This window comes from Choloepus didactylus, chromosome Y (assembly GCF_015220235.1).
Source record: "Choloepus didactylus isolate mChoDid1 chromosome Y, mChoDid1.pri, whole genome shotgun sequence".
Taxonomy (NCBI): domain Eukaryota; kingdom Metazoa; phylum Chordata; class Mammalia; order Pilosa; family Megalonychidae; genus Choloepus; species Choloepus didactylus.
The window spans coordinates 6,405,500-6,418,944 of NC_051335.1; the positions used below are offsets into that span (position 1 = coordinate 6,405,500).

Consider the following 13,445-nt stretch of genomic DNA (forward strand, 5'->3'; position numbering starts at 1 on the left):
GCTCTTCTGATCCCCTTCCGTATCTGTAACAGTGAACTAGAGGAGATGAAGCAGGAGCCTGTACCCAAGGCAGAAGGGTGAGATTTGACTGTTTGTGAGATCCTTCAGCCTGAATCACTTGGCTGGAAAGGGGAGAGTGTTTCAGGAATAGAGATCTTGCAGTTTCCTGGAAGATTCTGACTGCTTCTCTTGGGAATGTCATCGGACAGCAGGTACAAGAGGGTAAAGAGTAATATTTCTCCTCCACGACCTGATTTTGAGCCGTTTGGGGGATGATTCACTTGTAAATTCCCTAATTGCCTTGATTTTATCCTAGGCAGCATGCTCAGCACACTATAAAACAATCCCTGCTGATTCTGGAGCCTCACTGTTGCGAAAATCTTAACATGCCCTCTTGCGGGTACTCTTTGCTTTCAAGAGGACAAACAATTACGGAACACTGAGAGAGTGTTTTCTCAATATGGTTGGAAGAGACTAGGTCTTTCTTATGTCCTATAGCCTCCTGTTTTTACTGCCAAACTTAAGCTGGCCTGCTCTTAGCAGTTGCCGTATATACTACATTATATGTATATATATCTGTGTGTGTGTGCATGTGTGTATATATGTATATGTATACACACACACATACATATATATATATATGTACATACATAATTTAAAAATACTTATAAAACAGGGGTTAGGGAAAGAGTGCATAACTGCAAGGAGTCAAAATTGGGGAGAAATCCAGTATCCTCTACATAACTTGCCCTTCATAAGCATCAAGGATTTTCCTGAAGACAAAATAGTAATTGGGAGATCCAAGACTGCCTTTTAGATTTGTGCCCTAAAAACAGAACCCTGATATTTTAGGGTCTTTAGAATAATTAAGGACTTTATCAACTTGCCCATGTGTTCAGGAAAATCCAAATGAACATGAGGACCAATATAGAATGACCCTCATCACAATGCAGTAGGACAAAAATTAAGAGGAATATGCCAACATTGTCCAATACTTGGGTCATGGGAAATAAAATGAAAATGGCAGTAACAAACAATTTTGAAACCACCAATAAGAATATTACATGTAAAATTATGGAATGTGAGCCACCTACAGTTACAGGAAAATTCATAGCCTTAAATGGATAGCCTTAAAAGTCAACAGAAATGAAAATACAACATGCTGATATTTACTGAAAGCTAACTGTGGGTAATGCCTGTATCTAAATAATATTTCATTTCATCTTCACAATACTTATTAGGTAGGTACTCTTATTTCCCCTTGATCGTACTTATGGGGTGGGTACTCTCTTTACCCTCCTCTTTTGTAAACATTCAGAAATATGTTAAGTTACATAGCCATGCAAACTTCTAACTACATTAATGTTTCCAAGAACTATTTCACATGTTTCTGGATTCTATTCCATATTTACTAAAGGTTAATATATAAGGGCAAAGTAAGGGATAGACATATGAGGAATAGATATTCTCTGCCCTGTAAAAATGCAGACATGTATTTATGATAATGTGGCGGTGAGGGGGAATACAGCTCATGTTATGTTTGCAACTACTCCAACCGGCTAAAACTGTTAAATGCTAAAAATGATGCATAAACACCGCACCATGGTTGCACAGAGGAGAGTGATTCTGACTTGGGGTGGCCACAGGATTCTATTATTGTCCTGCTGTTCAGGTTAACTAATCTCTACTAGTTAATGAGATTGAATCAGGAATGGAATATACATTTCCACTGGATGAAAATACTGCAGAGGTATAGATCAATTTAGCACATGCATCGTTACTGGGATTATCCATTATATAGGCCCTGGACCTGAAAGGAATGTAATTATATATGCTATATGCTTACAGTTACGATAGGGTTGGCTGGGGCACAAAAACTTTCACTGTAATGAAGAAATTAGAGTTGTGGGGGCAGAACAAATCAAATCTAGGTAATTTGCAAGAGTAGGAGAATACTCTGGAGCTCAGATGCCTTAGGTGTGGATTTAAATTAGCAAAAACAAACAAACAAACCATAAAACCTGTTCCAATAAGCTATAGGAAAACTACTCTTTCAAACCAAACAAGCTGCTGCAGGGTAACACTTTTAAGAGTTACCGTCCATTCCAACTGGACCTGTTACCCTCAACAATTCTTAAAGAGCTGTTCACTACATTGAGTGACTTGGTGTATATTAAGGCCTGTTCTCTGTCTGAAACTTTTAGTACAATGACTATAAACTTGTGTGGCTTCTCCCCTGTCTGAAATCCTCAATGAATCACAAGGCTGGGTCACCGTCTAAGGCTCTTCCCACAATAATAACAATTAAAAGGTGTCTCTTCAATGTGAGCTCTCTGGTGCAAGTAAGAGCTGTCAGTCGAATAAAACTTTTCCAACAACCATGGCCTCTATAAGTTTTTCAACTATATGGGTCTTCATACGATTTTTAAGACTATCCATGAATAAAACGTTTCCCACCCTCGAAGCATTTGTATGTTTCTTTTTCAGAATGCATTCTCTGGCGCCCTGTAAGGTGTAACTGCAGAATAAATCACTTTTTCTAGGTAGTACTTTCATCAGGTGTCTCCCCTGTGTGAAGTTGATGGTGACTACAAAGGTCAGAACTACAAAGGAAGCTTTCTCCACATTCAGGGCACTCGTGAGGTTCCTCTCCTGAATGAATTCTCTGATGCTGGGTTAGTTGTGACCTGACAGCAAACAATTCCCACACAGAGGACACTGGTGAGGATTCTCTGCTGGACTACTTTCCCCACTGGATATAAGACTGACACGTTCCTCCATGTAGGAGCTCTCAGGATTCTCTCCTAGAAAGTGGTTCTGGTACTCTTCAACCTCTGCAAAATCTCTATCTGGCTCATCTAGGGGTACTTCCCACTGATTTTCTAACAGAGCACAGTGTTTTTGTGACATGGAGTCATGGACAGCATTCCCCTCTAAGGTAAAAAGAAATGAATGCATATCCTCCAGTTTTTTCTGCTTTGAAGTATTTTCTTCATTTTCTTCCCCGATACCAAAACCTAAGAGAAGAAAAAGAAATCGCAGCTATCACTGGGTAGAAAGTGGGGGTGGGGGGAGAGTACATGTGTTATATAACTCTAGTGGGAAGAGAGAAAATCCTGAAGTCGAATCTCAAAGATCTTTACCCTGAACAAGGCTGACTTTTTCTTTGCCTCCTCCAGTATTCAATGGACAACAACTTACCTGTTTCGGAGTCAAGGAATTGTTTCATGTCTTTAAAATTCTGTAATTCCTTCTCCCACGAGTATTCACTAAGATCCAGCAGGAAGCTCATCTCAGGCTTTGGTATTGGACATTCTGGCCATGGGAAAGATGGGAAGCAGAACAATGAATCACCACAGTTTTTTTTTTCCAGTTTATTTCTTGGAAAAATGGCCTCTCGATATCTATTTTGTCCTCAGTTTTGATTACGTCACCTGGAGGATCGCATCAGAGTATTATTTTTTAAATAAAGGGACAATACCAAAATGAGACGAGGATCCTTTTGAGCTCAACTCAAGACAGTTTTCCTCTAATCCATGGAAGGGTACTGAATCAGCTCTGGATTTTAATCCATGTACTGAACTATTCCTACATCTATTTGGATTACAGAATTGTTCTGGTTAGAGCCAAAACATAAATTACGTCTTTCTAAAGTTTCTGGTATTAAAACTAATAAACATTGTGCTAAAGAGCACCAAGAAAAGAGAGAAGGGTAGACGTGGGTGTGATGAAACGGCTCACTGGAATAATTTCAGTTAAGGGATCCTCCAATTAAAATGATAACTAAACAGGATTGGCAACCAGCAAGAACTGTCTTGATATACTCGTTTCACCTGAAGTCTATAGCAGATTACCTTGAAAGTAGCCTGCATAGCTACCAATCAGTGTTCTGACCTGTCAATCTAGAGAAACCAAGGACAACCTTCCACCACCTCCCATCCCCTCCCCCTCTCCACATTGATGCCAGTGGAGTCTTGCACCCTCTTTTCCAAATCCCTTCCTATGCTTCCTTATCTCTGGAAAAGTTTACTGGTTTGCAATAAAATGTGGGTTGGAAAATGCTAATTTGTAGGAAAATTTTTTACATTGACGTTATTCAATAGTATCAGCAAGTTAGCTTGGCTAATGTTAATCCAAAGGAAAATTTTGACATTGGAACATTACATCAAAACAAAGGAAGTGGAGTAAAATACATTACTTCATAGTTTCATGGACAAAAGGCAATATATCAGATTTCCAGGAGAATAAAATGAATTACAAATAAAGTGCTCTTACATTCACTGTACTGTTTATGCTTGGATTTCAATGCTAAGAGTGGGATGGAAGAGGAATGTGGTTGAGGTAAAGAAAAACGAAAGGTCATAGATGAAGGAAAGCTGCCATCAAGTAAAAGTGGGAAGGAATTGGAATGCGGGACAGTGGAAATTAGCAAAGTATTGGAGTGGCAGAAACTTGGGAGGCCCAGAACATCCCACCAAGAGAGACGGCACAAAACAGTACAGAGATAGAGGAATTGTTCCTGTGGCTATTCCCATCCCACAGAGACTGGGTATGAAACGAGCAATGCAGGCGATTTCATCAAATGCCCACTGGAAAACCAGGCCCAAGAAACTGCCCCTTGGGTGAAGCGGTAGCTAGAAGACCTTGTCAGAGATGAAAAGCAGCTCTAGAGGCAGAATCTAGTACCGTGAGACCTAAGACCAGGAGCATTAGTCCTGGGAAGCAGTGTCTCATGGATTTCTCATAAGTTTTTGCCCTCAGGTCCAGCTGCTATGTTCAGGGCAGCACCAACTCAAAGAAGCCTGAGAACTTTCACCTTAGTTCTTCCATCCCAGCATAGTACTCCTTGGTGCCAGCTTCCAAAGAGCCTGGCCGCAAACTGGGTGCACCACGACGGTCCCACACCCTAGATGCACAGAACATGAGTCCAAACTTGAGCTTCTAATGACGTTAACCTAATGGACTTTTCACTTAAATACCAACCTCCTCAATGATGCCTGTGTGGCATTTCCGTGGGCATCAGGGGCACCTCACCCTCGACTCCCCAGACGAATAAAGCCACACTCCTGAAACTACCACCAATTTCCATTCTCCTACCTTACACTCTCAGCCCACGTCAGCTAGGCTACTTCCCATTCCCCTTTGACCAATCCCACACTTTTCTGATCTTAGTATCCGTATGCTGCTGTTATACAATGAATAAAATACCATCACTAAAGTGTTAATGATAGGAACATTCCTTAAAAAGTGTTTACAGATGTTAGCCCTAATTCTGCTGCCAACATGGCGAAAAGAGCCATGACTCTTTCCATAAGACAAAGACGAAATGGTTTGACGATACTCGGGGTACCTGACAGACATCCAGATATGGACACTTTCACACGCTGTGGTGAGCAGGAATGTTCATACAAGACTTTTGGAGGACAACTTGACAGTACCTACTAAATTTTATATGCAGTTGCCCAATAGTAAAACGACCCCTCTTCTAGAATTTCACCCTATGGACACATACACCTAGAAGGATCCTCACTGCATATTTTACAGCTCGGCTCCAGGGATTTGGGTTCAATGTTGAAGGTCAGTCAGAAACCAAATCCCCGTGTGGACTTCTGCCATTGAGGCTCTTCTCATTGGCCTGAATGTCAGCCAGTCTGTGTCGCGACAACAACCACTGCAGTGACAAGTGATTTTCACAACAGCAGAGGAGAGAGAATTTATTTGCTCGTCAGTAGGAAAACAAAGCCCCTTTCCTGAAATTCATGAATGTTTTCTATCTTTCACTCAAAACATCATCTAGAAAATTAGTTTCCCAGGGTATATGCTATTTGACCTAGTAAACTGAAGAAATACAGGAAAAAAGTAAAACACTTGGAGAGACAGGGAAGCATGGGGTGCATGACTGTTTTAAATATGTTCACAAATTCTTTGATATCCCTCACTTCAAGATTCAAGAGGTGAATCTTAATTCTTCTTCCATTACACATGGGTGAGACTTAGCAATTCTCGCCTAAGGAATCGAGTATGACAGAAGCGATGTTGTGTTGTGAATGGGTTATAAAAAGATCTTGTTTCTAATTTACTAAGAGTTCCTGTACATAAGGAGGACAACGATAATCCCATCTTAAAACCATGACCTCTTATGGCTAGATCTCTGACCGCTAGCTACATTTATCCCATTTTCAAATGCTATTTCATTTTTTAACAAAGCATAGACCCTCATATTATGGTAGCTTCTTTGAATCACCTCTATTCAATCTTGTTTTGACTATCTCTATTGGCTCCTTTCACACTGAGAGGCGTCTACCTATGGCAACAGTTGGCACAAATGACTGTTAAACTGCTTCATAGACTTCCATTTCTCAGGAAAATATTTATTTATATAATGCCTTGTTCCCAAGATGAGGGAGGTGAAAGGATTTAGCTTAGGTGTTCTGTTCATCAGAACACATTATTTGTACACATTATTAGTTATTTACTAATGGAGGATGTTTCCAAAGTATTTTCACCATAGAACTTTTTTTTACAACAGGTATATATATACATACATACACGTATACATTTGTCTTTCTGACTATCATCTATGTGTGCGTAAATGCGTGCACACACACGTGCACACACACACACACACACACACACGCTCATTCTATATATACCCAACAACTTAGCTTTCTGCTGACAGGGAATATATTACAAACTTTAACATACAATCTAGTGACTTCTTCCATTATTTCAAAATTTGTTTCTGCCATTCCTCCACTATCCTATGCTTTCCACTCAACCTGTAACACAATGAGATTCATTTAACACATCAAGGAAATGGTCGTTTAAAAATACACTACTAATTTAGGTAATCATGAAATAATGGAACAATAAATCTTACATCATTTTGCAAAGCATAATATGTCACTTTAAACCATGGTGAGAAAGAGGTTGCTACCTCTCCCCAAATTGTATTTTTACCTGTTTAATTAATTCCTTCTTACTATCCCTTGTGAAATACACTACATCCCCCCATGCTTTAGCGAGTCAAGTATTAAAATCAAGATTACTATTGCTGCTTGGCATCATGTGTGCTCTTTTCTCACAGCGCTGTTGAAAAGAAGAGCAACGTGAGAACTGTAGTGCATATGCAGAAAGATTTGTAATTAAAGATTACCACCTTGTTTCTTCCACTTGTTGCAGGCAAATACACAGATTTCAAAACTCTTAATACGCTGTGAAATGTAGGTAATGTAAAGATTGCACTAGAAAGGCCGACATTTTATACAGTTCCTCTTTGATTATAGTATCTCCACATAGGTACTTGTGGGATTTTTCTCTTTATTTAAAAACAAGAGAGAATTCATGCCTTTCACATGGGCAACACTTGGCAAAGTCGGCTACAAAAAAAGGAGGCACCTGGACAGATTGATTAAATGCAGAAAGAGGGACCCAGTTTATCGACAAAACAGCTCTGCTGTAACTTTATGATATATATATGCATTCTACGGGTGCTGTGGCACTGTGCCGATAACATATGGTCCTACGGTCTGTTCAGGAAGGGACGAAGCCATTCTCTCCAGGGACAGGGTGGAGTCTCACATGAGAGGCAAGATGATCGGTTGTTCCCTTCACCATAGTCTGCCAGGCACCAGCAGAAGGGAGATGGCTCTCAGAATGGAAAGCAGAAGAGCTGGGAAAAGCCTTAGGTAAGCACAGGAGCTAGAATGTCTCCAGGCTTCCAATACAAATGGGTCACAGTATCTAGGGTATCAGTTCTCATGTGGATAGATTAGAAAGTAAGGAACTCAGGCACAGTACCTAAAAAGTTGTAGGAATCTTTGAATTCATATAGAGTGATCTTGTCTGACATGACGGTGTCCCAGGCTCTGCCCATACAGCCTTATGCTTTCTTATTGGATACAATCTTGGGAAGATCTCAAACCCTGCCCCCAAACTTCAGTGAACTTCTATAAACTGATGACTTGCAAACCTCAGTCTCGAATCCCAAACTCTCAAATTACAAATTGGCCATTTCCATCTGAAGACCTACAAGCACCTCAAACTCCATGCTGTTTCAATCTAAACTCTTCGTCACCAGGCAAATCTGCTCCTCCTCTACTGTTCTCTATTTCAGTGAAGAATACAGCATCCACCCAGTTCACTGGCCAGAAACTCTGGATACCATCCTTAACCCTGTCTTCTTCTTCACCCAGACACCCGATCAAACAGTCTCCCAGTCCCATAATTTCTACCTCCTAAATATCTTTTGAATTGGACCTTTTCTCTCCATCATAACTGACATGAACCTAATTTTGAAAACTGTCCTGGATGATTGCAGCAGCCTCCTTAATGGTGACCCTCATTCCAGTCTAACTCACTCTTACTGCAGCCAGAGTGATCTTATAAAATGCAAGTCTCTGGATATCTACCCCCTCTTTAAGAACCGCAATGGCTCCCCACTGCCCTGGTAATAAGGCACAAACTCCTCAACAGGCTGAGAAAGTTCTACATGATCCAGGCCCCTGCTTCTCTCAGGCTCATCTTTTGCCACCCCCGTCCTCTCCTCCTCGCTGCCACTCACATGGCTGCTGGAGTGACATACTCTTAGTTCTTCAAATGCACCCGCTCTCTCTGCCTCTGAGACTTCGTGTGTACTGTATCTTCTGCCAAGAGACCTCCCCCTACCCACTTCCACCGCTCACCAGGCAAACTACAACTCACCATACAGGTTAGAACCCAGATCCCCCTTCCTCCAGGAAGTCTTCCCTCTCTGCCAAATTGCCAAATGCTAGTTAGGCGGTCCTCCAGTGCATGCCCGCAGCATCCCGCTCCTCCATCACATCTTTGTACACATCACTATTTACATATCTGAATCCTCCACAGGGATACAAGCTCCAAGGGGGGCAAGGACTGGGTTTGTCCCATATATTATTGAATCCCCAGGGTCTGGTACACTGCCTGGCTGTCAACGGGTGCTTGTACGTATTTGTTGAGTGAATCAAAGTTAAGATGTGGGAAGGGAGAAAGCTGCCAAGCCCCAGCAGTGAGCTAGTTACGGATGGATCAGAAACCCCTATATTGTACCTCAGACTCTTTCCGACTTATTTTCCCTTTTTATGTCTCTTTTGTTCCCTTGCTCTTTCATACTCTCTTGAAAGTGCCAACCTGTCGCACCTGTGCCCGGGTAGCTAAGTGGAGAGGTTTCTGGCCACACTTGGGCCTATGTTTAAAGAGTTAGTGGGGAGGGGAGCATCGGTAACAAGGTAAGGAAACCCCAAAGGGAAGTGAAACACAGGAGCAATCCAGCTATGTGGTTCAAGTATCTTTCTCCAACCGGCCTTTCTCCTCTAGTGCTAACCCTTGTAGGGTCTGGATCAGTGGTTCTCAAAATTTAACGTGCATCTCAGTTACTTGGAGAGCTTGTTAAAAATGCACCCCAGATGGCTTTGAGACAGACAGTCTGGTTACCGCACTTTGAGAAATACTGTTCTAAGATTTAATGAGATAGGTATTTGGTTTGTAATTTTCTAAGTGATTCAACCATTTTGAGCACTTGGAGGAGAGTGTATATTGCTCCAAGCCATAAGTTTGAAATGGTTATCCACGAAAGAAACCGAGGAGGACCCAAGAGCGATAGAAACTCCTCAGGACTCACAGCATCACAGATCACATTGATTAAAATTTGGTGCAGCAAATGAGTCCTTATCCACAGTATCCCTCTTCCCAAAGCTTCCCTGCATATCCCTCCTGATCAAAGGCCTTCGGACAGGGTCATTAGCTTAAGGGGTGCCTAATCCCGTTTAATGGAACTTGCTCTGTTCCTTGCTATCCCAGAGAGCTTTGCCTTCCTCTGACCATTTACCAGAGTGGATAATCAGTATTGCTGACTCTGACCACAATGCCAACCTTTCAGAGTTCTTGCTCTCTCAAAACAGAAACAAAAGAAGTGAAACAAAACCCTTGACTTACCAGGCTCCAGGAAGGGCTGATATTCCCCAGCAGTGCTGTAGCTCAGCTCCTGTGGCCCTTCCTGTGGGAACCACTCCTCCGCCAGTGTGGTGCCCTGGGAAGGTCCCGTAACCTGGAGTGCAGGTGACTCCAGGTCGATGTGTGGTAGCATGTGTGTCGTTTCCAGTGGTTCCTGCTCTTCCAAGAGTACAACTTGCTTATGAACCTGGGAGGGAAATGCCAGAAACCGTCACTCTAACCTCTAGACCAGCACCACCCTGTAGAAATATAATGATATCAACACATGTAATTTAAAGTTTTCTAGTGTCCATATGAAAAACTAAAACTAAAATGAGAGGTCAACCTTAATAGCATCTTTTATTTAACAACATATTCAAAATATCTTGATTTTAACCTGTGATCAATATAAACAATTAATTAATAATGAGGTATTTCAGATACATCATTTCATGAAGAGCCTTTGGAATATGTTGTACCTTTCCACTTAGAGCATGTCCCAATTTGGACGAGCCATACTTCACAGGCTCAAGAGAGACAGAAGGGATGGAAAACCACAAACTCATTCTATGCTGAGACAGCAGGGAATTTAGGAAGGCTCCTGTTCAGGCACACCAAGTTCACCAGAAGCAAACAGCTCCTGAGGAGCCCCAAAGACACGCCATCCTGGAGTGCACTTTGCAGCCACCTAGAAGCTCTTTCTCGCTTCTCCCAAAGATTCTGCCCTGTGGACAGCTACAGTCCTCCACAAACAGAGGGTCCCCATGGTGGTTCTCAACATGGGGCAGTGCCACCCCCAGGGCGTGCTTAGAACGTGATGGCACATGGAGGGTATTTGAATTTGGAGGGCCAGACACGGGACAGTAACTCACAAGGCAGAACTGTTCCACATCCTAAGCAACACTTGAGAGTCCCGCCCAAACATTCATGCAGGCAAAGAAAATCTGTCAGAACAGCACCCTGTTAGTCATATACATACAAAGTACTTTCATATACTTTTAGACCAACTTGAATTTTCTAGGCATCCACTACTATGAACATGAAGGAAGGCTATACTACTATTTGTGCAGAAATTTCACAGGAGTTCATTCCCATTTTGGAAAATCCCAAGACAAGCAGCAACACGGCTCATAACATTTGACCAGTCTTGGCCTGAATTTCTGACAGTTGCATTCACTGCAATTCTATGCAAAGGGGCAACCATTGGAGCACTTCATTATGTCTTCAGGTGCAGGCAAGCCCAAACTTGTATATACTGGAATACATCTCTCTTCATAAGAAGTTGCTGTCTGCCTACGTTTCCCTCATATTACAACTACACTCTGTGTGACTCAGGGGTTGGCAAACTTTACCCTCAAAGGGAAAGAGAGTAAATATTTTAAGCTTTGTGGGCCACAATTGGTCCATCTCATTTCCTTTCTTTTCTTCATTTTTTAACAATCCCGTAAAAGGGTAAAAACCATTATTAGCTCATGGGCTGTACAAAAGCAGGAGGTTGGCCAGATTTGGCGTGCAAGATATAGAGCACCGTATTGTCATTTTTTATTTTAAACATGATGGAAGATGGATTACGCTAGCTATGAATTTCATTTTAGGCCAGGAGGGGGACCATTATAATTTATATATTATAGAAGGGGGATTGGGTCTGATACAGAGTTGACAACCACTGATCCATTTTCTGACTCCAGCAGAAGAAAAAAATGAAATGTGCTTCAGAGAAATCTTGCAGGTGAGGAAAAAACCCAGGCAAAATCTGAGCTAGTCCCAGCTCTTGCTGTCTAATTAAAAATACCCCAAACTCTTATCTCACCTGCTTCCTTGGCATCCCAAGTTCTTTCTCTAAGTCTTCAACCAGTCCCAAAATTCTTTCTCTATTCTCTGGATTGCACAGCCTCACCCAGGTCTCTATCTCCATGGGCAGAATATTTAGGAACTGCTCCAACACCAGCAGCTCCAAGATTTGTTCCTTAGAACGCATCTGTGGCAGCAGCCACTGAGAGCACAGCTCCCAGAGTTTGCTGAAAGCCTCCCGAGGCCCGGCTGCCTCTTTGTACTGGAACTGCCTGAAGCACTGACGGAAGACTTCGCAGTCAGTATCATATTCTCGAAGCATGGAGCCCTGGTTCAGGGAGGCCTGGAATGCACAACTGAGGACCGCAGCCATCGCCTCCTTCCAGAGATTGAGAATTGATCCGTGGAAAGAAGTCTGAGATTCCAATTCAAAGCCACCTACAGCTGAGGACAGGAAAATATAAGTAATAAGAAACAGCAGTGGTTAGGAGAGGGCATTTTTACCTCCTGAATCTGTTTTTCACCAAAGCCTTAAGGCAGCAGTTCTTAATCTTTTGGTTGGTTTTGAGTTATGAACTCATTCCCTAGAAATACACATCTACATGTCCAATTCTGCATCGAATTTCAATGAGTTTACAAAATCTCCAGTGCATCCATGGTTCCTCCAGTACTGCATCATCCAGTACAGTCTCCACTAGCCCCAAGTGGCTTAAGATTATTAATGAAAAATAAAAATTCAGTTCCTCAGTCACACTACCTCATTCCAAATGCTCAATTTGCCATCATTGTGGAACGTTCTATCTGAAAGCTCTGCTCTAGAATTCTACCCACCCTAGTAGAAGAGCACCTGCCCTTAAGATGTGCTGGCCTCTAATGCCATTCCCAATCCACTAACAACTGTTGGGTTTTTCCGAATACAGGAAAGACTCAAAGGAAAAGAAGGAGGAATACTAACAAAACTTTTGAATAACCCTCAAGTCCATTGGCTTGAATACCCCTTAACAGCCTTCAATCAAATGGATCTTAGCTAGAGCTGTGCTTTGTGAGAGCAGCCAATCATCAATCCCCCATTCATCTCACGTCGAGGTATGCGTAGTTCCGCTACCATCCCCATTCACCCTGGCCTGTATGACACTCCAATGGCCTTCCTCTGAGAAAAATCCACCACAGTAGGCAAGCTATCAGGAATCTGCTCTGCATCCATAAAAATGGACATCTACTGAATTCATACTGCATGGCAGATACTGTCCTCAGCTTCCTACATATATTAGTTCATTTAATCCTCACTCAATTTTAGGAGGTGGGTACTGGTATTATCCCCCAAATACAGTTGAGAGAACTGAGGTTTGAGTTTTAGCAGGATTTGTATAATTTGTCCAAGACCACAGCGCAAGTTAGAGAGAGAAATAGTAATGAGCTTAGAATTTACAGTCTGCCCAATCACGTGTCTAAAACCAAGAAAATGGTCTCAGTGGAAACTCTGAGGTCACAGAGGCGGACACATACATGTCTACACAAGTCTCAAACCCAGAACTGGCCCCGTGTGCTCTGGGTCCTCTGTCTCTGTGGTTGCCCTGATGCCTTGTGTGCCTGTTTTCTCTTGGTGCGGCACAAGGAAAAAAAAGCCTCAGGATTCTCTTCCCAGCCAGTCACTGAAAATCGGCACTCTCTGTCCTGGTGTCACCCTTAACCATGAGGAAGCCTGA

General features: G+C 42.2%; 1 pseudogene; it reads right to left on the minus strand.

Moving 5' to 3' along the window:
* Window positions 1-2,124: 2,124 nt before the first annotated feature.
* LOC119523991 lies at window positions 2,125-12,112 on the minus strand (annotated as a pseudogene).
* Window positions 12,113-13,445: the final 1,333 nt, after the last annotated feature.